At 41.1% G+C, this 23,825-nt stretch overlaps 2 protein-coding genes across 2 annotated transcripts in view; both read left to right on the forward strand.

Moving 5' to 3' along the window:
• CUL3 (cullin 3) overlaps positions 1–6,720 on the forward strand; it is a 133,372-nt gene extending 126,652 nt beyond the window's left edge. The window contains exon 17 of the mRNA XM_064286633.1: positions 131–6,720. The gene's annotated coding sequence lies outside the window, so the exon portion shown is untranslated. The remainder of the gene's footprint in view (positions 1–130) is intronic.
• FAM124B (family with sequence similarity 124 member B) overlaps positions 1–23,825 on the forward strand; it is a 77,054-nt gene that overhangs the window by 969 nt on the left and 52,260 nt on the right. The window lies entirely within an intron of this gene.

Raw genomic sequence — 23,825 nt, forward strand, 5'->3', positions numbered from 1 at the left:
TTCCTCTCATCATGTGTCACTGGGCATCAGCTGCCATACTTAAATGTGCTGCACTTTTTGGATTTTCTATTTCTTCCCTCCAAATCTGGCTGCTTGTTACCCCCTTTTTCAATGTGCTTGCCTCTAACAGCCTCATTTCTTCTCACGTGCTGAAGTCTGGGAAACAACTAAAATGGCAAATAAATGAGGCTGAAACAAAAGGAAGAAATAAATGAGACTGAAGCAAAAGGAAGGACAAATAAAGGGCCTGGCATTGTGGGAGTTTGTTCAGATGCTGCTGCAAGGCAATTTGGGTTTGGATTCTGAAGTGTGGAGGAAATCTAATGGTGGATAACTGATATAAAATTGCCTCTCTACATTGACTTTTAATTGCTGAAGTTTCAGTATAGGTTTACTAGGGAGAACTCCTTTAAGAAGGAGTAAAGAGGTTGAAAGGGGACCGTGGAGGATAAAGTAACAATACCAAATCCCACTAAGCATTCTAGTTCATTCATTGATTCCCTCATGACAGTCTGTGTAAACAAATTTGTAAGATTTATAAGACGCGTGTATTTTCAAAAGTTACCTATATTGGTGATATAAACTCCCATTCATTCAAAGGTGAAATTGGGGTGTTGTTGCTAAATGAACATTCCCAATATTTTATTTAACCTGTGTAACCTAATTTTATAGAATGTGAATCTAATTAAAGATATTTAAAACTATACTGAATAACATTTTGGTTTTCATAGAATTTATTAATTCATATGTATTGTGTACCTTCTTTGTGCCTGATACAGTTTTGATGAACAAAATAGATAAAAATCCTCTCCTTCAAGGAGAGTGCATTGGGGAAAACAGCCAAATATAAGTTATATAGCATGCAGAATACAGTTAGTGCTACAAAGAAAAAATAAAGCAACCAAGGTACTGAGGAGTGGCATGGTGGGAGAGGAGTAAGTGATGCTTTCAGGTAGGGTGATCAGTGTCCGCCTCATTTAGAAGGTAACTTTTGAGCAGGGACTTGAAGGACATGAAGGAACAAGCAAGCCATGTCTCTATCAGAATTTTCTGACGAGCTAAAGGTATACCCAATGGCACTGAGTCGATTCTGATTCATAGTGACCCTATTGGACAGAGTAGAACTGCTCCATAGAGTTTCCAAGGAGTGCCTGGTGGGTTCGAACTACTGACCTTATCAAAACTTAGCTCTTAACCACTTTGCCACCAGGGTTTCCAGCTAAAAGTATAGTATATATTTTATTGATTATTCTTTATTAAAACTTCATTTAGAAAAGATCAAGATGAGAAAATTACTTAATGTTTGCAGAGACCTTTATATTTTTTACTCTTTGAAAATAAATTCTGCCTTTCTATCCAACCCCTCCCCACCTCTCTTTACTGTATTAGCCTTCACCTATTTACCTGGACTTTTGCAGACTATAGTCACATGTATAAATGAAGCAAAGCAGGATCAAGAAAATTAGTTTTAAATCTGTTGGCATCTGACAAGGAGCCTGCCTTCTGGAGTCATTGCCCCTGATTGAGCATGTGGGGTCCATCCTAGACTGGCCTGTAGCTTGGTTCCTTCTGTTCCTCTTCCGAGTCAGGCTGATCCGTTCACTTGATGAGCTTCCTGTTTTGCTCCTTCACATGTCTGGCTTGAACTCTCCCATTACAGTTTCCTTCCAGACCTAAACTTTGCCTCACAACTACTTCCTATTTTTCTACCTGTTTCACTTGTAGTGACGTATATTCCTCTTGTCTCCAGCTAAATTGATGCTTCTTAAGGAAGAAAGCTCCTTTACAAGATGTGCCCACTCACTGGATATACCCATTCTCACCATACAGACAGGAACTTGGGACTTGACCACAGTTTGAAGAGCACAATTGCCAGATGGGGTCTCTTGACCTCCAATCCATGAAATTTCTGGCCCCTCAGCTACATTTAATTCCTTCAGTAATTAGCATTTTCCTTTGAAAGTTCTGATCTACAAATAGACACAGAAGTTTGCATTTTTCTTTAATCCAAGTCCAACCATTATAAATGAACTCCTTTTGGTTAGATATGAACTGTTCCCTGGTGTAGAACCCAAGAATCCTAGATATCTGTTAGTTCTTTCTGAGTGGATTTTCCCAGAGTCCCTGGGTTGATTGGACACAACTTCATAAACTCCCACAATTTTGTTGTCTACTTAATTTTGAATCATTTTGTCCCAGAATGAAGACTACTACTAAATGGATTATCTTTCTGTGGTAGTATAAATTTCGTATTGCTACTGTAACAAATTACCACAATCTTAGTGGATTAAATATATTATTTTACAGTTCCAGAGATTAGATATCCAAAATCAGTCTCACTGTTCTAAAGTCAAGGTGTCGGCAGGGCTGATTCTTCTTGGAGACTCTAGGAAAGAATTTGTTTGTTTCCTTGCTTTGCCAGCTTCTAGAAGTCGCTTCACAACCCCTTCCTTCATCTTCTAAGCCAGCAGCATAGCATCTTCAAATCTCTCTTCACTCCCACTTCTTCCATTGTTGCAGCACCTTCTCTCTGACTCTGATTCTCCTGCATCCTTCTTGTGATGACCCTTGTGATTACATTTGGCCCATCCAGATAATCCAGGATAGTCTCCCCATCTCAAGATCCTTAGTCACATCTTCAAAACCCCTTTTGCCAGATAGAGTAACATATTCACAAGTAAGTTCTGGGGATTAGGATGTGGATGTCTTCGGAAGTCATTCAGTCCATCACACTGAGCAGTCGTGTCCATTTATTCCTGAATCGTCTGTGGTTTCCTTGCCCATACTGGCTGAGTTGAGTATTTGCAACAGAGACCTTATGGCCTACAAGGCTTGAAATATTTACTGTCTAGCCCTTTATAGACACTTCTCCCTCACCTTTTTGTCTTGCTCTTCCAACCATCTCCCAGGACCAGAAGGGACAAACTCCTCTTTTACTTCCCTTGTTTAGTATCCTCCACCTTTGTGATTCCTACTTCCTGACTAACCCCTCATGACAGACAGGATTATTTTCTATGAATTCTGGGAGAGATTCTACTGCTTTGCGGCTCAGGGCTAGCCGTTGGTATATTAAATGGAAGCAAAGGAATTTAGACATTTCTTGATTTTCAACTATCAAGCATATTTGCCTATTGTCTGCTTGCAAAATGCCATTTAAATGTCAGAAAATGAATACCCCTTTGTTCATCATTACAGTTCTGCTCTACAAGTGAATGTTAATAATTCTTATTTTGCAGTATCTCTTGAAGGTAGATGAACACCTTGGACTCATCTATGTGGGAAAGCAGAAAAAGCATATACATTATATTTAAAAACATTATCTCCACTATGCTAGCTAAACCTTATGGTTAAGCCTAATTTCCATAAGACAGTTATGAAGTTTATACATGGTAAAAAAGACTTCTTTAAGTATGAGTGGAATAATATAAAAAGATTGAACTGGAGATTTGTCTTGGGGATACCACACTCCATTTCTTCACATCAATGTGAGGCAAAAGTGTAGCCAAGAGGAGAGACCGTGCAGCCCTTCTCCTGGGAGAGGCAGACAGACTGTCTTGAATGGCACAGGAATTGAGAAATATGATGGGTTAAATAGAGGGCATGGTGGTGGGGGCTGGAAGGCTGAAAATTAGGTATTTAACATGGTAAATAATAGGAAGCCACTTAAAATTTGAACTGAGACATCAGGTACAGAGATAAATAAGTTTAAATCAACCAGAAAAAAACAATTACAATGAAAATATCCTCAGTAGAAATGTGATTTGGACTTTCTAAACCATGACAATCTAAAGTATTTGACCCCAGAGCAACACTGGTCTTGATATTCATACATGATTTACTCTCGTTCTCTCCAGTTAAGAATATAACATGTTGGCGTTTATTTCTGATTTTAAATTCTTAAACCTTAAGTTGGGTTCGTAAGTGGAGAAAAACATTTAAATTGGTATAACATCTAATGTTTTAAAGTAGAGAAGTTCTCTGTACAATTTCACAAATAATATATAGCCCAAAAGCATTCTGCTTAAAGCACAGAAATATGACATGAATTAACTTGAAGATTAATATTTTTCCTCACTGGGTCTTGTCAACAAATGTCTAACCTTATTTTGCAAAAATAGCCCATTATAGCATTGATGAATTTTTGTTACATTTTTGGAAAGTAAAATTGGATCAAGAACATCAGTTATTGACTTAAAAACCAAGCTTTGAGTGTGACCTCCAGCCAGAGGCTTTACCTTTGTGTATGTCATTTGAATGTGGTAGGTTGGACCAAACTGGTGGGTGAATCAAACTCTAACTCTCTTGTTTCCTGCATGTGTGCGTGCATGTGTTTCGCCAACTTTTTTTTTAACATCGAGTTTATACGCCTTTGATGAAGCCTGCATTCTACAGTTTTACCACACTTGGCACCATGATCTATTGTCATATACAGGATTAACTTTTCCATAACCTGTCTGGAAGGCATCTGAGTCTGTGACTGTTGGATTAAATGGTCCTATTTTATAGGGTCGCTATTTATGAGTCAGGATCGACTTGATGGCAGTGGGTTACTATCCATTCCAACTCCCAAAACTGTAATAAATAGGCACTTGCTGAATCCACCAGGGGTCAGCACACCAAGCATTATCACCTTAATATCAAGGTGTATGGAACCAAGAAAAAAATTTAGAAAGCATAGGAAAGCCAAAGACCTTTTGAAATTTGCATATACATAAACTCAGTATTTATGGAACCTTAGAAATCAGACAACCCTCTGTAAAAATCTTCCTTTTGAACTTTTTGAGTGGTCAGTATGTAATGGAACATCTGATTTGTTTCTGGAAGCCCAGTAGTGAAAGGCCAGTCATATGTGATCTTACTTCCCTTTCTCTTCAGGTGTGGGGCAGCTTGTTTCTTTTAAAGGCAAGGGGGGGATATTCTCCAGATCTAGGCACAGGTCTCGGGAGAAGCATTGTCAGGGGATTCTGGAACTTGCTGAGAGATAGAATCAGAAACTCCTGAAGTCTCTTCCAACTCCTAAGAATCCACAATTCTCTCTAAGTTCATGCCTTTGGATCCTCCCATTCCCCGGCTTTTCTTCAAAATGTATCAGCATTTTAATAAAAAGACAGCTGGTGGTCCTCCCTTTACCACATAATGCCACTCTAATGGTTAAGTGCCCTGCTAGTAACTGAAAAGTTAGGTGTTTTAATTCACTCAGATGTGTCTCGGAGGAAAGGCCTGGTGATGTACATTCGAAAGATCACAGACATTGAAAACCCTAAGGAGCACAGTTCTACTCTGTCACCATGAGTCGGATTTGACTTGAGGGTAGCTGGTTTGATTTGGTTTTGGTCATTCTAAGAAAATAACACCTGCTGAACCCCTGGCATGGCTTTTATATGCTGAAGATACACAAGACTTGTCCTCATGAAACATGTGACCCAGAAAGTTAGCTGTCTCCAACTGGGTGGGCATATGACTTGAGATCATCTCATAGAAATGAGTCTCTGGACCAAACCAGGTTCTGACTGAGACCCATCTCCTCCTGGGAAGAAGACCAGGGTGAGGGAGAGAATAGCCAAAGGGTGAGAAGACATCTCTGGGTCTAACTTGGAGGACAGCAAATGGAAGGAAGGGCTGAAAACCTGGACTTTTAAGATTGACTTTTTTTTTTTTTTAATTTTATTTTTCTTAAATAGTTAAACTTTGGTTTCCTGGTATACTTGTCCTTTTGGAAAACGCTGGTCTGCCTCAACCGTGAAGGGAGAACAATGAGAATGCTGAAGTCAGCCCTATGCTGGGTATAAACAGTAGCAGGAGCCTGGGATATGGTGGGATGACTGGAACAGACCCAAATGATGAGGAGGGAGAGAGAGAGGAAAGAGAAGAGAGCAGCCTAACAGGAATACATTTGCACACTTGGGCTTAGAGTTTATGCTGTGTCTTCAACCCTTTGATGGCCCAATTCTCTGCTTTGAATTTTTTGATACCATGTGTTTGGAAACCCTAGTGGCACGGTGGTTAAGAGCTACAGCTGCTAACCAATAAAGTTGGCAGTTCGAATCCACCAAGCACTCCTTGGAAGCATTTTAGGATCACTATGAGTCAGAATTGACTCCACAGCAAGGGTGTGGTTTTTTAGTTTGAGTTACTAAACCAAAAAAACCAAACCCAGTGCCATTGAGTCGGTTCCGACTCATAGTGACCTTATAGGACAGAGTGGAACTGCCCCATAGAGCCAAGGAGCACCTGGCAGATTCAAACTGCCGACCCTTTGATTAGCAGCTGTAGCGCTTCACCACTACACCACAAGGGTTTCCGTTAATGGAGGCATGCTGAATCATTGAGTGTGTCTGAATTTTGGGTAGGTAGCGTGGATTTCTGTTTTCTTGCCCCCTCTCACAAGCCTACCCTGAATGTTTAGTCGTTCATAAGAAGTACCACTAATTATACCCCAGAGTCTCAACTGGGGTCTATTGGTACATATGTGTAATAAATAAAAACTTTCAAAATTTCTATTTTTCCTACCCAAAATTCAGACACCTCACACCAAACCCAAACCCATTGCTGTTGAGTCGATTCCTACTCACAGCGACCGTATAGCACTAATACCCTGTAAAAACAGTAATTTTTGGCACATGCCTGTTTCTTCAGACAGTCAGAAAGGCCCCTTGCTTTGCAGCATGTGCTGTCAGTGGTACAGAAACCAAAAGAAAAAAAAAAAAAAAAACAGTGCCGTCGAGTCGATTCTGACTCATAGTGACCCTATAGGACAGAGTAGAACCGCAGATAGAGTTTCCAAGGAGCGCCTGGTGGATTTGAACTGCCCACCCTTTGGTTAGCAGCCGTAGCATTTAACCACTACAACACCAGGGTTTCCAGCGGTACAGTAGCTTGCCAATAAACCCCAGAGGCTGAAAAAGTTCATGGTTGATATATGCTCCACATAAAGAAAACAAAAATCCTCACAGCTGGACCAATAAGCAACATCATGATAAATGGAGAAAAGACTGAAGTTGTCGAGGACTTAATTTTCCACAATCAACACTCATGGAAGCATCAGTCAAGAAATCATTGGGCAAATCTGCTGCAAGAGACCTCTTTAAAGCGTTAACCAAAGATGTCACCTTGAGGACTAAGGTGGGCCTGACCCAAACCATTGTGCTTTCAATCACCTCATACGCATGCGAAAGCTGAGCAATGAGTAAGGAAGAAGGAAGAAGAATTAACACCTTTGACTTACGGTGTTGATGAAGAATATGGACTGCCGAAAGAACGAACAAATCTGTCTTAGAAGAAAAACATCCAGGATGCTCCTTAGAAGCAAGGATGGCAAGACTACATCTCACATATTTTGGACATGTTATCAGGAGGGATCAGGACCTGGAGAAGGACACCAAACGTGGTAAAGCAGAGGGTCAGCGAAAAAGAGGAAGACCTACAATAAGATGGATTGACATGGTGGCCTCAGCATGGGCTCAGGTATAGCAATGATTGTGAGGATGATGCAGATCTGTCCTGCGTTGGGTGCTATGAGTCAGAACCGACTGGAGGGCACCTAACAACAACGTATGTACTGCAGGGCACTGAAGAGTTAAGCATCGAAACAGCAATGCCTGTACAGGATATTGATGGTCTGGAATAAGGGGAAAACGGAGAAGTCAGAAACAAAACCTGGAGCTCTGAAGTAATGTTTTGTTGGTTTTTATTTTTCAGAGGGGAGAGAGAAGCCAGCAAGGGCAGTTCAAGGGAGTAGGCTTGCAGTGATGGGGTAGTGGATACCAGGTAGGCCAACTGCTTCTCTGAGCCCTTCTTCACTTGCTGGGTTCTGGCGCTCTTAGCACGTGGAAGACCTGGTAAAGACCAGCCAGAAAGGGAGGGCACGAGTAGGAGACCCTAGAGCTTGGAACGTAATTATGCCGGCCAAGAGGAGCAACGGGTTATTCTAGAGTAGAGGAGGGACCTTGACAAAGCGGTATTAATAAGATAGGGAGGGGGTAAGAGGTGCCCCATGCGATTAATAAGAAAATAATCATTACACAAAAGAAAAAGGCGAAACATGGAAATACCAAGGTCTGCAAGGAGGGAGTCTTAACTCTTCCTTTGAGCTTGCTCTTCCAGGAAGCCTTCCAGGATAGCGCCCCTTCTCCCCTACAGGCCCCATCAGGGCCTGGATGAACCAGGTCCCCTGGCTCGGCGTGCCCCCGCTCGGGGGAGAGGATCTACTGTCGGGTAGAGCGCCTGCAGCGGTGGGCCCCGGGCAGCCCTGAGAGTAACCGCGTCCGGGTTCAGGAGCCGGCCGGAGGCGCCGCGGGTTCTAATCCTGTGGGGGCCGGGGAGGACGGCTCGCAGCCTGGAAGGGGATCTAGAAGGGCGCCGAGCGGCCGCGGCAGCTGCCCGCAGGAAATTCTGCCTAGGATTCGCCAGGCCACCCCTTTTGTCCCCCAGGAGAGGGGACGGCGCCCGGGATAGTCAGTGGCTGTCCACGAGTTGCCGCTCCCCACGCTGGCAGCCTGTCAGGTGGGGCGGGGTCGTGGAAGGAGCTTGGAGGCCAGAGCCCGGCGGGGTCGGTAGTCGGGTCCTGGTCCGGCCTGGCAGTGAGAACAGCGCAAGACGCACCATGCCGCAGGCTCGGGTCAGGCGCTGGGACGCGGGCGCCCCCTGCAGGTTCCCGCAGCCAAGGCGGGGCTGGTGGGTCTGGGGCCAGGGCTCGTTTACCACTGCGGGCCTCGGGGCCGGTGACGGCGGGCGGGACCCTTGGCTGCTTTTTCCTTCTCTCTGGGTCGGGGTCGGCAGCCTTTGGCTTTGTCTCACAGCGCCTATTATTCTGGTTCCTGAGTCCTGTGTTACTGCCTCCTGTTATGAATTCTCCTAAAATCCTTCTCCCCTCGACTCAAGCCACCCCAACTCAGTTGCCCAACCCCCATCATCAAGCACACAGCGGTCACTTTGCACCTTAAAAAAAAAAAAAATTTTCCTCAGTGGATTCCGACTTGTAGCGGCACCATGTTTTACAGAGTAGAACTGGCCCCTTAGGGTTTTCAATGGCTGTGACTTTTTGGAAACAGATGGCCAGGCCTTTCTTCCCGGGCACCTCTGATTGTGTTCTATCCCGCTATTCCCTCTCTGCACCACCCAGGGAATCCCTCTGTACTGTAAACAAATTAAAAATCATGAAAATTAACCTTTTATTCCCCTTTTCTTCCCGCCCTAACCCTCCCCCCCGCCCCCCGCCCCATGTCCATCAGGAAAAGATCTAATTGCAAAGTTAGAGATCAGGTTCTCTACATGGATTCTCAAACTGAACCAAGATTTTCTTTTTAACAGAGGGCCTCCTGGTCACCTGATCCCCATCCATCTCCTTTGCAAGGGGGCTGTTGGCAATCCACTTTTTGACCCCATCCCTTATTTTTCCCCTTTTGGTTATGACTTTCTTTTCTCCTGGATACTGAAAAGCTTTTTGTTTCCTCTTTTTGTGCCAAAGCAAGAAGGTAGTGGTGACTCCAGAAAAAGTTGAAGAGGAGGTAGAGGTGGGCGACTGCGGTGAAGACTCGCTTGTATCTGAGTGCAAAGCCAGCCTGGGCAGGGTGGACGGAGTATCTGGGCTAGAACAGAAGGTGAAACTTCAAGTAGAGTGTAGTGTCAAGGATGATGGTCCCCTCTAACTTGTGTTTATCAGGTTTTGCTATATAAAGGCATCATTACTACAGGTTACTTACGTAACATGTAATACTGACTCAATGAAAGAAAAATCCAAATTGTGACTTCACCTTTTGCTTGCAAACTTAATACCTTAGACAATCATGGGCTCAAGCTGGAGGGAACCTGACCCCAAATAACTTAAAAATCTCTGAGAAGAAGGTAGTGTTAAAACAAAAATCAGTATTAAGCAATTAATAGAAATTGATTGAAATTTATTTAATACACGATTTGAAAATTGGTGTAACATTTTTACTATTGTTAGGTGCCTTCCAGTTGGTACTGACTCATAGCAACCCTACATACAACAGAATGGAACACTACCTGGTCTCGTGCCATCCTCACAATTGCTATGCTTAAGCCCGTTGTTGCAGCCACTGTGTCAATCCATGTCCTTGAGGAGCTTCCTCTTTTTCACCGACCCACAGCTTTACCAAGTGTTTTGGTTATCTAGTGCTGCTATAACAGAAATACCACAAGTGGATGGCTTTAACAAAGAGAAATGTATTCTCTCACAGTTTAAGAGGCTAGAAATCTGAATTCAGGGTCCCACCTCCAGAGGAAAGCTTTTGGTCTAATCTTGTAGATTGAGTCCTGCCACATTAACACAACTGCCTCTAATCCTGCCTCATTAACATCACGGAGGTGGAATTTATAACACATAGGAAAATCACATCAGATGACAAAGTGGTGGACAATCACACAATACTGGGAATCATGGTCTAACCAAGTTGACAGATAGTTTTAGAGGACACAATTTAATCCGTGACACCAAGCATGATGTCTTTCTTTCAGGGATTGGTCCCTCCTGATAATATTCTCTAAAATATATGAGACAAATTCTTTCCATCCTTGCTTCTATGGAGCATTCTGGCTGTACTTCTTCTAGACGGATTTGTTCAATCTTCTGGCAGTCCATGATACATTCAATATTCTTTGCCAACACCATAATTCAAAATCATCAATTCTTCTGTCTTCCTTATTCATTGTCCAGCTTTCACATGCATATGACGCAATTGAAAAAACCTTGTCTTGAATCAGGTGCAAGTGAGATCTTTGCTTTCAACAGTTTAGAGAGGTCTTTTGCAGCAGATTTGCCCAGTATAACATGTTTGATTCCTTGACTCCTTGTTTCATGGGCTTTGACTGTGGATCCAAGTTAAGTGAAATCCTTGATAATGTTAATATTTTCTCTGTTTATTGTGATGTTGCTTATTGGTCCAGTTGTGAGGATTTTTTTTTTTTTTTTTTTTTTATGTTGAGGTGTAATCCATGCTGAAGGCTGTGGTCTTTGATCCTCATCAGTAGTGCTTCAGCTCCTTTTCACTTTCAGTCAAGGTTCTATCCCCTGCATATGGCAGGTTGTTTGTTAATAACTCTTTCCCCAACACTGATGCTGCATTCTTCTTCATATAGTCCAGCTTCTCTGATTATTTGTTCAGCATACAGATTGAATAAGTATGGTGAAAGGATACAGCCCTGACACACACATTTTCTGATTATAAACAACTCCCTGTTACCTTGTTCTTTTGGAACGACTGCCTCTTGGTATGTGTACAGGTTCCTCATGAGCACAATTAAGTATTCTGGAATTCCTATTTTTTGAAGTGTTATGGATAATTTGTCATGATCCACACTGTGGAATGCCTTTGTATAGTCAATAAAACAGGTAAACATCTTTCTGGCATTCTCTGCTTTCAGCCCAAATCCATCTGACATCAGCAATGATATCCCTGGTTCCACATCCTCCTCTGAATCTAACTTGAACTTCTGGCAGTTCCCTTTTGATGCGCTGCTGCAACCATTTAAGAGCGATCTTCAGCAAAATTTTACTTGGGTGTGATATTAATGATGTTGTTTGATAATTTCCACATTCTGTTGGATAGTCTTTGGGGTGGGCACAAATATGGATCTCTTCCTGTCAGCTGGAAAGGAAGCTGTTCTCCCCAATTTTTTTTTTTAAATCATACTTTACATGAAGGTTTACAGAACAAACTAGTTTCTTTAAACAGTTAGTACACATACAGTTTTATGACATTGGTTAAGAACCCCACAACCTGCCAAAACTCTCCCTTCTCAACCTTGGGTTACCTAATACCAGCTTTCCTGTCCCCTCTTGCCTTCTAGTCCTTGCCTCAAGGCTGGTGTGCCCCTTTAGTATCCTTTTGGGTAGCAGCCGTAGCTCTTAACTACTATGCCACCAGGGTTTCCTGTTTTGTTTTATGGGCCTGTCTAATCTTTGGCTCAAAGTTGAACCTCAGGAGTGACTTCATTACTGAGCTAAAAGGATGTCCAAGGGCCATACTCTTATTGTTTCTCCAGGCTCTGTCATGCCAATAAGTCTGGTCATTCTTTGTGAGTTAGAACTTTATTCTACATCTTTCTCCACCTCCGTCTGAGACCCTCTATTTTGATCCCTGTCAGAGTAGCCAGTGATGGTAGCTGGGCACCATTTAGTTGTACTGGACTTAGTCTGGTGGAGGCCATGGTAGTTGTGGCCCATTAGTCCTTTGGACTAATCTTTCACTTGTATCTTTAGTTTTCTTCATTCTCCCTTGCTTCCAAAGGAGTGAGACCAGTGGAGTATCTTAGATGGCCACTTACAGGCTTTTAAGATCCCAGATGCTACTCACCAAAGTAGGATGTAGAACATTTTCTTTATAAACTATATTATGCCAGTTGAGTGAGATATTCCATGAGACTATGGTCCCCACAGCCCTCAGCCCTGCAATTTTGTCCCTCAGGGAGTTTGGTTGGAGACTCCATGATTTTGCCTTGTACAAGCTGTGCTGGCTTCCCCAGTATTGTGTGCTGTCTTACCCATCACCAGAGTTACCACTTATCTATTGTCTATTTAGTATTTTTCCATCCATCCCTTCCCTCCCTTTTAACCATCAAAGATTTGTTTCTTTTTGTGTATAAACCTTTTCATGAGTTTTTACAGTAGTAGCCTCATACAATATTTGTCCTTTTGTGGATGACTGATTTCACTAAGCATAATGCCCTCCAGATTCATTCATGTTAAGAGATGCTTCGAAGATTCATTATTGTTCTTCATCATTGTTCTCCTCCATTGTGTGTATGTACCATAGTTTACCATAGTTTGTTTATCCATTCATCTGTTGATGGGCATCTAGGTTGTTTATATCTTTTTGCTATTGTGAACAATACTGCAGTGAACATGGGTGTGCATATGTCTATTTATGTGACAACTCTTATTTCTCTAGGGTATATTCCTAGGAGTAGGATTGCTAGATCATATGGTATTTCTGTTTCTAGCTTTCTAAGGAAGCACCATATCGTTTTCCAAAATGGTTGTATCATTTTGCATTCCCACCAACAGTGCATAAGGGTTCTGATCTCCCTGCAGCTTCTTCAACATTTGCTATTTCCAGGTTTTTTTTTGTTTGTTTGTTTTTGATTTGTGCTGGTAATGCTGGGGTGAGATGGTATCTCATTGTGGTTGTAATTTATATTTCTGTAATGGCTAGTGATCCTGAACATTTCCTCATGTGTCTGTTATCCACTTTAATACCTTCTTTGGCGAAGTGCCTGTTCATTTCTTTTGCCCATATTTAATTGGATTATCTGTCTTTTTGTTGTAGAGGTATTGGATTTTCCTGTAGATTTTAGAGATTAGAATGTTGTCAGATTTGTAATAGCCAAAAATTTTTTTCGTCTGTAGGCTCTTTTTTTATTCTTTTGATGAAGTCTTTTGATGAGAATAAGTGTTTAATTTTTAGAAGATTTGAGTTATCTAGCTTATCCTCTGGAGCTTGAGTGTTGTTGGTTATGGTTTGTATCCTGTTAATGCCTTGTGTTAGGGCCTCTAGCATTGATCCTAGTTTTTCTTCTTTGAACTTCATACTTTTTGGCTTTATATTTAAGCCTTTGATCCATTTTGAGTTAGTTTTTGTGTAAGGTGTGAGGTATGGGTCCTGTTTCATTGTTTTGAAGATGGACACTCAGTTTTGCCAGCACCATTTGTTAAAAAGACTGTCTTTTCCCCATTTAATGAACTTTGGGCCCCTTTTGAAGATCAGGTGACTGTGGGTGGATGGATTTACATCTGGGTTTTTGATTCCTTTCCATTGGTTAATGTATTTGGTGTTGCGCCAGTACCAGGCTGTTTTGACTACCGTAGCTGTATGATAGGAACTGAGGACAGGTAGTGGGAGTCCTACTACTTTCTTCTTCTTCTTCAATAGTGCTTTACTTATCTGGGGCTCCTTCCGTTTCCATATAAAGTTAATGATAAGTTTTTCCATCTCTTTAAAGAATGTTGTTTATATTTGGATCAGGATTGCATTGTATTCATAAATTGCTTTGGGTATAATTGTCATTTTCACAATATTGAGTCTACCTATCCATGAGCATGGTATGTTTTTCCATTTATGTAGATCTCTTTTGGTTTCTTGCAGTAGTGTTTTGTAGTTTTCTTTGTATAGGTCTCTGGTTAGATTTATTCCTAAGTATTTTATTTTTTTTGGTGGGGGGTATTAGAAATGATATTCCTGATTTTCTTTTTGTTGTTCTCTTTATTGGTGTATAGGAATCCAACTAATTTTTATATGTTTATCTTTTATCCTGATACCCTGCTGAATCTTTCTATCAGTTCCAGTGGTTTTCTCATGGAGTCTTTTGGGTTTTCTATGTATAGTATCATATCCTCTGCAAATAAGGAAAGTTCAACTTCTTCATTACCAATTTGGATGCCCTTTATTTGTTTTTCTTGCCTTATTGCTCTAGCTAGGACTTCCAGCACAGTGTTAAATAGGAGTAGTGATAAAGGGCATCCTTGTCTTGTTCTTGTTCGCAAGGGGAATGTTTTCAGCCTATCTTCATTAAGAATGATATTGCCTTTTGGTTTTGCATGTATGCCCTTTTTCATGTCGAGGAATTTCCCTTCTATACCTATTTTATTGAGAGTTTTTATCCAGAATGGGTGTTGGACTTTGTTGAATGCCTGTTCTGTGTCGACTGAGACGGTCATGTGATTCTTTTCTTTCTTTTATTTATGTGGTGGATTACGTTGATTAATTTTCTAATGTTGAACCATTCTTGCATACCTGGTATGAATCCTACTTGGTCTTGGTGTATTATTTTTTGATACGATGCTGAATTCTATTTTTGCATCTATATTCATGAGAGAACCTTTGGTCTGTAATTTTTGTGTGTGTGTGTGGTGTCTTTGCCTGGTTTTGGTATCAGGGTTATGGGGCTCATAGAATTAATTTGGAAGTATGGCTTCCTTCTGTATGTTCTGAAATAGTTTGAGTAGTACTGGTGTAAGCTCGTCTCTGAATGTTTGCTAGATTTCTCCACTGAGGCCATCTGGACCAGATGGGAGTTTTTTAATTACCTTTTCAATCTATTCTCTTGTTATGGGTCTGTTGAGATTTTCAATCTCATTTTGTGTTAGCTTAGGTAAGTAGTGTGTTTCTAGAAATTTGTCCATTTCCTCTAGGTTTTCAAATTTGTTTTGAGTATAGTTTTTCATAATACTCTTGTCTTAGTCATCTAGTGGTGCCATTAACAGAGATACCACAAGTGGATGGCTTTAACAAAGGGAAATTTATTTTCTCACAGTCTAGTAGTTTACAAGTCCAAATTCAGGGTTTCAGCTCACGGGGAAGGCTTTCTCTCTCTGTCAGCTCTGGAGGAAGGCCCTTGTCCTCAATCTTCCCCTGGTGGAGGAGCTTCTCAGGGGTAGGGACCCTGTGGATGTGCTCTGCTCCTGGTCCTGCTTTCTTGGTGGTATGAGTTTCACAACTCTCTACTTGCTTCCCTTTCCTTTTATCTCTTGAGGGATAAAAGGTAGTGCAGGCTACACCCCAGGGAAAATCCCTTTACACTGGGTCAGGGATGTGGTCTGAGCAAGGGTGTTACATCCTGCCCTAATCCTTTTAACCTCAGGCAGAGATTATGATTTATAACACTCAGGAAAATCACAAAATGGAGGACAACTACACATGGCTTAACCAAGTTGATACATATTTTGGAGGGACACAATTCAATCCATTACAAATCTGTTATGATCCTTTTTATTTCAGTTGGGTCTGTTGTAATGTCCCCATTTCATTTCTTGTTTGGGTTATTTGAGTCCTCTCTTGTTTTACTTTTGTCAGTTTGGCCAGTCCTTTCAAAGAACGAACTTTTGGTTTTGTTAATTCTTTCTATTGTTTTTCTGTTCTCTATTTCATCTATTTTGGCTCTAATCTTTATTATTTCCTTTCTTCTGGTGGTTGTAGGCTTTTTGCAGTTCTCTTTCTATTTTTTAAAGTTGTGTAGCTAATGTTTTGATTTTGTCTTTTTCTTCTTTTTTTGATGTGTGCATTTAATGCTGTAAATTGGCATCTGAGGACTGCCTTTGCTGTGTCCCAAAGAATTTGGTATGATGGGTTTTCATTCTCTTTTGATTCTAGGATTTTTTTTAGTCCATCTCTGATTTCTTCTATTACCCAGTGATTTTTAAGCAGGGTGTTATTCCTTTTCCATGCAATTGATTTTTTTTTTCTTGCTTTTCCTGTTGTTAATTTTTATCTTGATGGTGTTGTATTCAAAGAAGATACTTTGTATTATCTCATTGTTTTGGATTTTGTTGATGGTTGCTTTGTGGCCTAAGATGTGGTCTATTCTGGACAACATTCCATGTGCACTGGAAAAGAATGTGTACTTTGCAGCTGTTGGGTGGAGTATTCTATATACGTCTATGAGGTCAAGTTGGCTGATTGTGCCATTTAGCTCTTCTTTATCTTTGTTGAGTTTCTTTCTAGATGTTCTGTCCTTTACTGAGAGTGGAGTTTTGAAGTCTCCTACTATTATTGTGGAACCATCAATTTCACTTCTCAGTCCTGTTAGAGTTTGTTTTACGTATTCTGGAGTCCTGTCATTAGGTGCATAGATGTTTATTATGCTTATGTCTTCATGATGAATTGTCACTTTAATCATTACATAGTACCTTTCTTTGTCTTTTATGGTGGATTTTGTTTTAAAGTCTACTTTATCTGAGATTAGTATTGCCACTCCTGCTCTTTTTTTGGTAGCTGTTAGCTTGATACATTTTTTTCCATCCTTTGATTTTTAATGTACTTATGTCTTTGTTTCTTTAAGGTATATCTCTTGTAGACAGCATATTGATAGAGCCTATTTTTTTAATCCATTCTGCCACTCTCTGTCTCTTTATGGGTGCATTTAGGCCATCTACATTCAGTGTAATTATTAATAGGTGTGAGTTTACTGCTGTCAGTTAGTAGTGCTTTTTTTGTGGTGCTGATGTTCCTCTTACTCTCCTGTGCTGAATTCCTTTTGTTTGTGGATTTTTTTTTTTTTCGTTTCTTTTGTTTTTGTAGATTTTGTTTTTACTTAGACTTTATGTTTTTCTTCTTTGTTTTGATGAGTAGGTTTGTTAACTTTCTTTGTGGTTCCCTTGAAATTTACCCTTATCTTCCTAGGTTTGAACCAGCCTATTATTTATTATTACTTGGTTTTGCCATGCCTTCCTCTCTGTTAGAAAGTTCTATGCCTACACCATTTATTCCCTCTTTTATTGTTCTGAAGCTGTTGTCATTTACAGATTAACCTGTCTGGATCCCTGTTGTAATCCTTTTGGTTTTGGGTAGTCCTTGCAAGTTCATTTCTGAGGTTGGTGTCTGGCTAGCATGATCTTGGATCCTAGATTCAGGCTGTGGTCTGATGTTGTTTGTTCTCTAACTTTCTTTAATAGTTCTTGTAAGTTCTTTTAAGTTTGGTTTGGTATTTACATAATCCCTTAATTTCTGTTTATCTGGAAATGTCCTAATTTCAACATCATATTTGAATGACAGTTTGCAGGATGTATTGTTCTTAGTTGGCAGTTTTTTTCTTTCAAGGTTTTATATATGTTGTCCAATTGCCTTTTTGCCTTCATGGTTTCTGCCGAATAATCAGAGTTTAGTCTTATTGTTTCCCCTCTGTATGTGACTTTTTGTTTTTCTCAAGCTGCTCTCAGGATTCTTTCTTCTTCTTTGGTTTTAGAGAGTGTGATTATGATATCCCTTGGTGATTTTCTTTTGGGATCTATGCTATACGGGGTTCATTGACCTTCTTGGATGGTCAGCTTTTCATTTTTCATTATATTAGGGAAGTTTTCTGTTACCAATTTTTCAATGATCCTCTGTGTTTTCCATTTTCTCCCCCTGTTCTGGAACTCCAATCTCTTGCAAACTTTTACTTTTGATTGTATCCCACATAATTCTCAGGGTTTCTTCATTTTTCTTCATTCTTTTTTCTGATTTTTCCTCATACAAATTTGTAAACAAGTGTTTGTCTTCAGTTTTGCTGATCCTGTCATCCATTGTTCCAAACCTGCTCCTCAGCCTTTCTATGACACTGTCCATTTCTGAAATCTTGTTTATCTTCTTGATTTCTAATTGTTTTTGTATGATTTCTAGTTGTGAATTTATTTTGGCATTTTATTCCTGTATTATTTTTCTGATTTCTTCCATTTTTTTGGTCTGTATTTTCCATGAATTTGTCTATTTTTCCCTCATTTTTGTCTGCTTTTTGCTTCAACTCTTAGATAGCTCTCAATTCTAAATATTTGAATTCCCTATCAGTTAGTTCTAGTGCCTTTTCTTCTTCTGAAAAGTCATCTGGTGTTTTATTTTGGATGCCTGCTGGAACCATCCTGTCCTTTTTTGTTTTAATGTTTTGATATTGCGTGCTGCCTTTGAGATGTTCAGTAGTTATTTTCTTTGTTTTTTGATTATAGATTTGTTTGTTTCATCCTGCTTTTTTGTTTGGTTTGGTTACGTCTGAGCAGGTGGGCTGTGTGTTCTTTGATGTTTGCTCATCTGTTGACATGATACTTTTCACCCTCTTGTCCAATGGGCAAGGCCAGTCACTCAGCTGTTGTGCAGCTGGGGGGTACAGTTGAAGGGGAGGGGCTGGGATGGGTTGTATGTGGCATGTATTGGGGCTGATAGTGCAGGCCAGGAGTCAGTGCAGAGCAGGTTCCAGTATGCCATGCCTGTGCTGCTCAGGGGTGTGATGTTCAGCGCATGGTGCAGGTTGGCAGGAGGGAGGGGGAGGTTGTGATGTGTAGAGCTAAGCTGGGTATGGGAAAGAAGAGAGAGGGGAGAGAGAAACAGGAGCCAAATAGAAAAGAAAAGAATGCTAAGGGAGGTTGCTGTTGGAGTGGAGAGAAGGGAAACTGCGAAATGGAGAAAAACAAAAAGGAAAACAAGAAAAAATAAAATAAAAAATAGGAAATAAAAAAGAAAGAAAAGCAAAGCCCCCAGGGATCCAACTAGTGTAGCTGCAAAGACCAGGGAAGTGGCTCCCAGGCTGCGTAGTACAGCCTGGCTAGAAGGGGCAGAGATGTCACATAGCACCAGGTATTCAGGAGACAGGAGAAAAAGGTAAGTATAGAGAGATGAGAAACTGAGGAATGAAGAAAGACAAAAAGGAAAAAAGAGGGGGAAAAAAAGAAATGACCCCAGGGATCCCACTGGCATGTCTGTACAGACTGGAGAAGTGGCTCCCGGGCCGCACAGTGCAGCCCTGCTAGAAGGGGCTCCCAACCTGCTGAAAGAAAAGGATAACAAACAAACAGAACAAGACCGAACAAAACAAAACAAAACAAAAAAGGCCCCGGGGATCCCACCAACGTGACGATGAGGACCGGGGAAACAGTTCCCCAGCTGAGCGGTGCTTCACAGCCTTTCAAGAAGAAGCAAGATGCACATGGAGCAAGGTGTTCGATAGAAAGGAGGGGAGAAGGTAAGAGGCAGGGAAAATACAAAAAGAAGCAGAAAAAATCAATACCAGCAACAAAGAAATGGCACTGAGGGAGCTGGCCAGTGTGGGCGAGGTGAACCCAAGTGGCACAGAACCAGAGCTCATGCCTTGTGGCCGAGAGACTGCAGCCAGTGGGAAGTGGTGGAGGCTGGATGGGGGGAAGTAGGGTGGGGTAGCAAAAGAGTATATTGCTGGTTACTGGGTGCTCTGTCTCCTGCTGGCAGCTCTGTGAAACTGCTTTCCCATACTCCCTGTATGCTGATGTCCAGTGTAGGTCAGGCAAATCCAAGTGGCACAAAGCGCACACCTTTTGGCCGGCCAAGCAACCACAGACAGCTAGGAAGCGGCAGAGGCTGAGCAGGGGAAGAAAAATGGGGGGTGAGAAAGCGTATATTACTGATTACTGGGTGCTCTGTCTTCTGCTGGGAGCTCTATGAAGCTTCTTTCCCATACTCCCTGTCCACCGATCTCCCACAGGAGTCCAAGATGGTGAATCTGTGCTGCTTTAGCTGATATGGGACCTCCGCATGTATCTCTCCTCTCTGTCGGTTTCTTATTCTATTCAGTTCTTGGCTGAGTATCTCCTCATTTGATGTTTAGGGTTCCAGGATTGACATTTGTCTCTGTTTTACTTAGTTTTTGGGGTCTTCGCTGTGGAGGGATGGTGTGGTGCTTTTGTCTACAGTAACATGTTGGCTCCGCCTCCCAAATTTCTTGACATAGACAAGTAAGCAAATCCACTGCTGCATCTGCTTTTTGAAGCATCTCAATTGGTATTCCGTCTATTCTTGAAGCCTTGTTTTTCACCATACCTTTCAGTTATTTCACCTCTTGTTGGTAAATCTTAGAAAATGCATTAGTTTTATGTCCTGCCTTTGTAACGATAGTATATGGAACACATTTGAATTTTGTTTGGCAGACAAAAACCTCAGAGTTCAATGTTAGACTTCTGAACATTATATTCTGAGGTAGTTGTAAGGGGACCAATGTCTGAGGTGAGTACCAAGTTCTGAATATGGCTTTGTTGATGAAGTTTGATAGTTTTATTATAACTTTCCTTTTTCTGATAAAATTAAAAAGAAGCCCCTCTTGTCAAAATGTGGCCTAGGTAGCACAAATGGTAAAGTGATCAGCTACTAAATGAAAGGTTGCTGGTTCCAACCCATGTAGATGCACCTTTGAAGAAAGGCTTGGAGACCTGCTTCTGAAAGATCATAGCCTTGAAAATCCTATGGAGCAGTTCTACTCTGCACACTGATTTAGGAGACTAAAATTAGAGCCATTATTCCCTGTCCTTGAGCATAAAGAATGTGACCCAGCTGAAGGTGAACCCATTAGGACACATTAACTGAGCCCTGCGTTATGAAGACAATAGCTAGGACAATTTTGGAAAACATCTTTTGGGGAACTTTTCACAGAAACTAATTAAACAGAGCACAAAAGATGTAAGTATTTTCCACTCATCTTTTTCTGTTAGCTTTTAGTGAATAGTAAGATTTGTGGAACCAGTGAAGACCCTCCTGACTGTCATTACTGAAACCCGTAACAATGATTATTAAGAAAAACAATTCAAAATGTAGAATCACGGTGACTTGGTACTTTTCAACCAATCTGTGAAAAAGAGAAGCTTTCAAAGATTTTACCCATTTGTAATATACCAATATATTCTGATGATTCTGTAATATTCCTTGGACTCGGAGAAACATGGCTCTGGCAGCATGCTTGTCCATTTTCCCACTTTTGGGTATTCTATAGTATTCCTTGGACTTTGGAAGACTTGGCTCTGGCACCATGCTTGTCCATTTCCTACTTTTGCCTCTTTGGACATATACCAAATAAAACATTTCTTTTTGCTGTATTATAACTTTGTGGTGATTTTACCCTGGAAGAACACATGGGTCCCTTGGACTAGGAATTGACTTGACGGTAACAGGTTTGGTTTTTGGCTTTCTCTTGTAAAAAATGCTACTTACTTGTAGATTTAGCTATCAAACAAAAACTTCAAACAAATGAAGGGAAACTATTTTGTCATTATAATCATGGAGAATTTTACTCTTGCTTTATCTGACTTTTCAAGAGGAAATAAGTAATTACTATGGGATTGGTCCACATTAGCATGAAATCACAGTTCTTCCTAAAAGGAAGGCCTGAACAATAGGGGATGTGAACTTTTTTTGGACTATTATCATAGTAAATAGCCAAGTCTGTCAGGACCGTTGTTTCCTAAACTTCCATTTCAGTTAAATGTTTTATCTCTCCTATATGTCCCCCTTCAGTCTTTTAAACCTGCTGAAAGATAAGATTTGCATATGTAACTGTAAAAGTAGCTGTAGGAGTGTGTGGTATTTGTATTTGATTGGATAAAATTTAACTTCGAAAAAGAGTTATGTGATTATTTTTATTTTAAAAAGAAAACCCTCCCGATGTGGTGACAGTATTTGAGTAATCAAGTATGGTTTCCGGAATAAAAATTCCATGTGTATGTTCCAACTTGAATGTATAATCAGGAAGTGTGATAAGTAAAGATGTTCTGTAGTTATAACAATTATAATCCTTTCTGTACTTAAATATATATATATATATATATATATATATATATATATAATGGATGTTATATAAAATTAAGCCTTTGCAGGAACTCACTATCCACAGTTGTCTCAGTTGTTTCCTTGTGCTTGCCTTTCAGAAGTTTCTTTATCTGTTTATTCACTTACTTATTTACCATGCATTGAAAAACCTATCATGTGTTAGACACTGGACATACGAAGATGAATAGAACAGAAACCCTTAACCCCCTGGAGACAGACATTTAATGGTAATTGTACCAATGTGCTAAGTACTGTAATATCCATCGTGAGGAGTGGGGAGGTCAGGGAGGCTTCTTGGAGGAGGAAATGCTTATGCAGAATCCCTAAGAAAGAGCAGGAATTCACCTGACAGAAAGTGGGCAAGAGGATTGGAGAAGGGCAGTTAAGAGGAGATTGCATGTGAAAAGGTAGAAAGAAAATGGCTTGTTGGAGAAGCTGCAAGCAGTTGGATTAGCTAGATGTCTGGTTTCTTTGGGAAGTGCAGGAGGTGGGGATGGAAGGGAGGTGGGGATGGAGTGCCTTGTTGCCAAGCCCAGGAATTGGGACTCTATTCTGCAGGATAGACAGCAGGGACCCCGTCTCCATAAGTAAAAATAGAGGTGGTGATAGTAGGTGGGAGGAGGTGAGAGGTGGGAGGGGGTAAGAGCAGAAACAGAGAGGCAAATAATGAAGTGAGCAAAAGCTTGGTCTGAACTGGTAGTTTGCGCCCTGAGTGGCACAAATGCTTAAGTCCTCTACTACCAGCCAAAAGGTTGAATGCTCGAACACACCTAGAGTTACCTCAGAAGACAGGCCTGGTGATCTGCTTATGAAAGGTAACAGCCTTAAAAACCCTATGGAGTAATTCTACTCTGTACACGTGGGTTGGCCATGAGTCAGAACCAACTACCCAGCAACTAGCAGCAATAACAAATGCTCCTCCATGCTGGCTGCATGAACCTGAAACAAATCACTTAGGCATTGACTGTGTATCAGAAGTTGTGTGAAGCCTTGCAGATGGATGTACTAACCCTCCCAGCAACCTTCCAAAGTGGGTACTATTATCATCTGCATTTTACCAGTTAAAGAACAGTCTTGAGATTAAATTACTTCCTGAAGATCTCACTGTGGTAAACTGCAGGGAAGAGTTTGAAGAATCCAGGCGTGTCTGTCTCCAGAGGCTGCGTTGTTCTCATGAGTGTGTTGGTCAAGGTTTCATCAGGAAAAGATGGCTCATCCAAATTGGGTTATTTGAGCTGAGTTTAATAAAGAGATTATCTTTAAAGATGTGAGCAGGATGTAGGGAAACTGCAAGGAATGGTGCTGGACCTAGGGACAAGTCACAAGGCGGCATTGTTGGACCCTACAGGGGTGAGGAGATAGGGCTCCATGGGAACCTGGAAAGGGCTGGGAGAGGACCAGTGACCTTCAGAGACACCAGCTTGAGATGACCCGGCAGGAGCCTGAGGAACAGTATCCTACTTTCACAGTCCTGCAGTTCTGCCCTTCTCCTTGGCCAAAGTCAACCAGAAGTCAGAGGGCAAGAGGACAGTCTCAGGGCACAGAGCAGCATGGATCCAAAGAAACAAAGGGAAGCTTCCAGTGCAGTCATCCCAAGGGAGTTTCTGGAGGAGAAAAGTTCAGCAGCAAGGCCAGGCTGGGCTCATGGTCCAGCAAACCTATTATACCTGTAAGGCCAGTGAACTGGAATATATGAAACTAGGATCATCCCAGGAAATCCAGCTACAGCCTCATTGTGCCCCCTCTCAGCCCCACAAAGAAGCCCCTTATGCATTT

Source organism: Loxodonta africana, chromosome 6 (genome assembly GCF_030014295.1).
Source record: "Loxodonta africana isolate mLoxAfr1 chromosome 6, mLoxAfr1.hap2, whole genome shotgun sequence".
In the NCBI taxonomy this organism is placed as follows: Eukaryota; Metazoa; Chordata; class Mammalia; order Proboscidea; family Elephantidae; genus Loxodonta; species Loxodonta africana.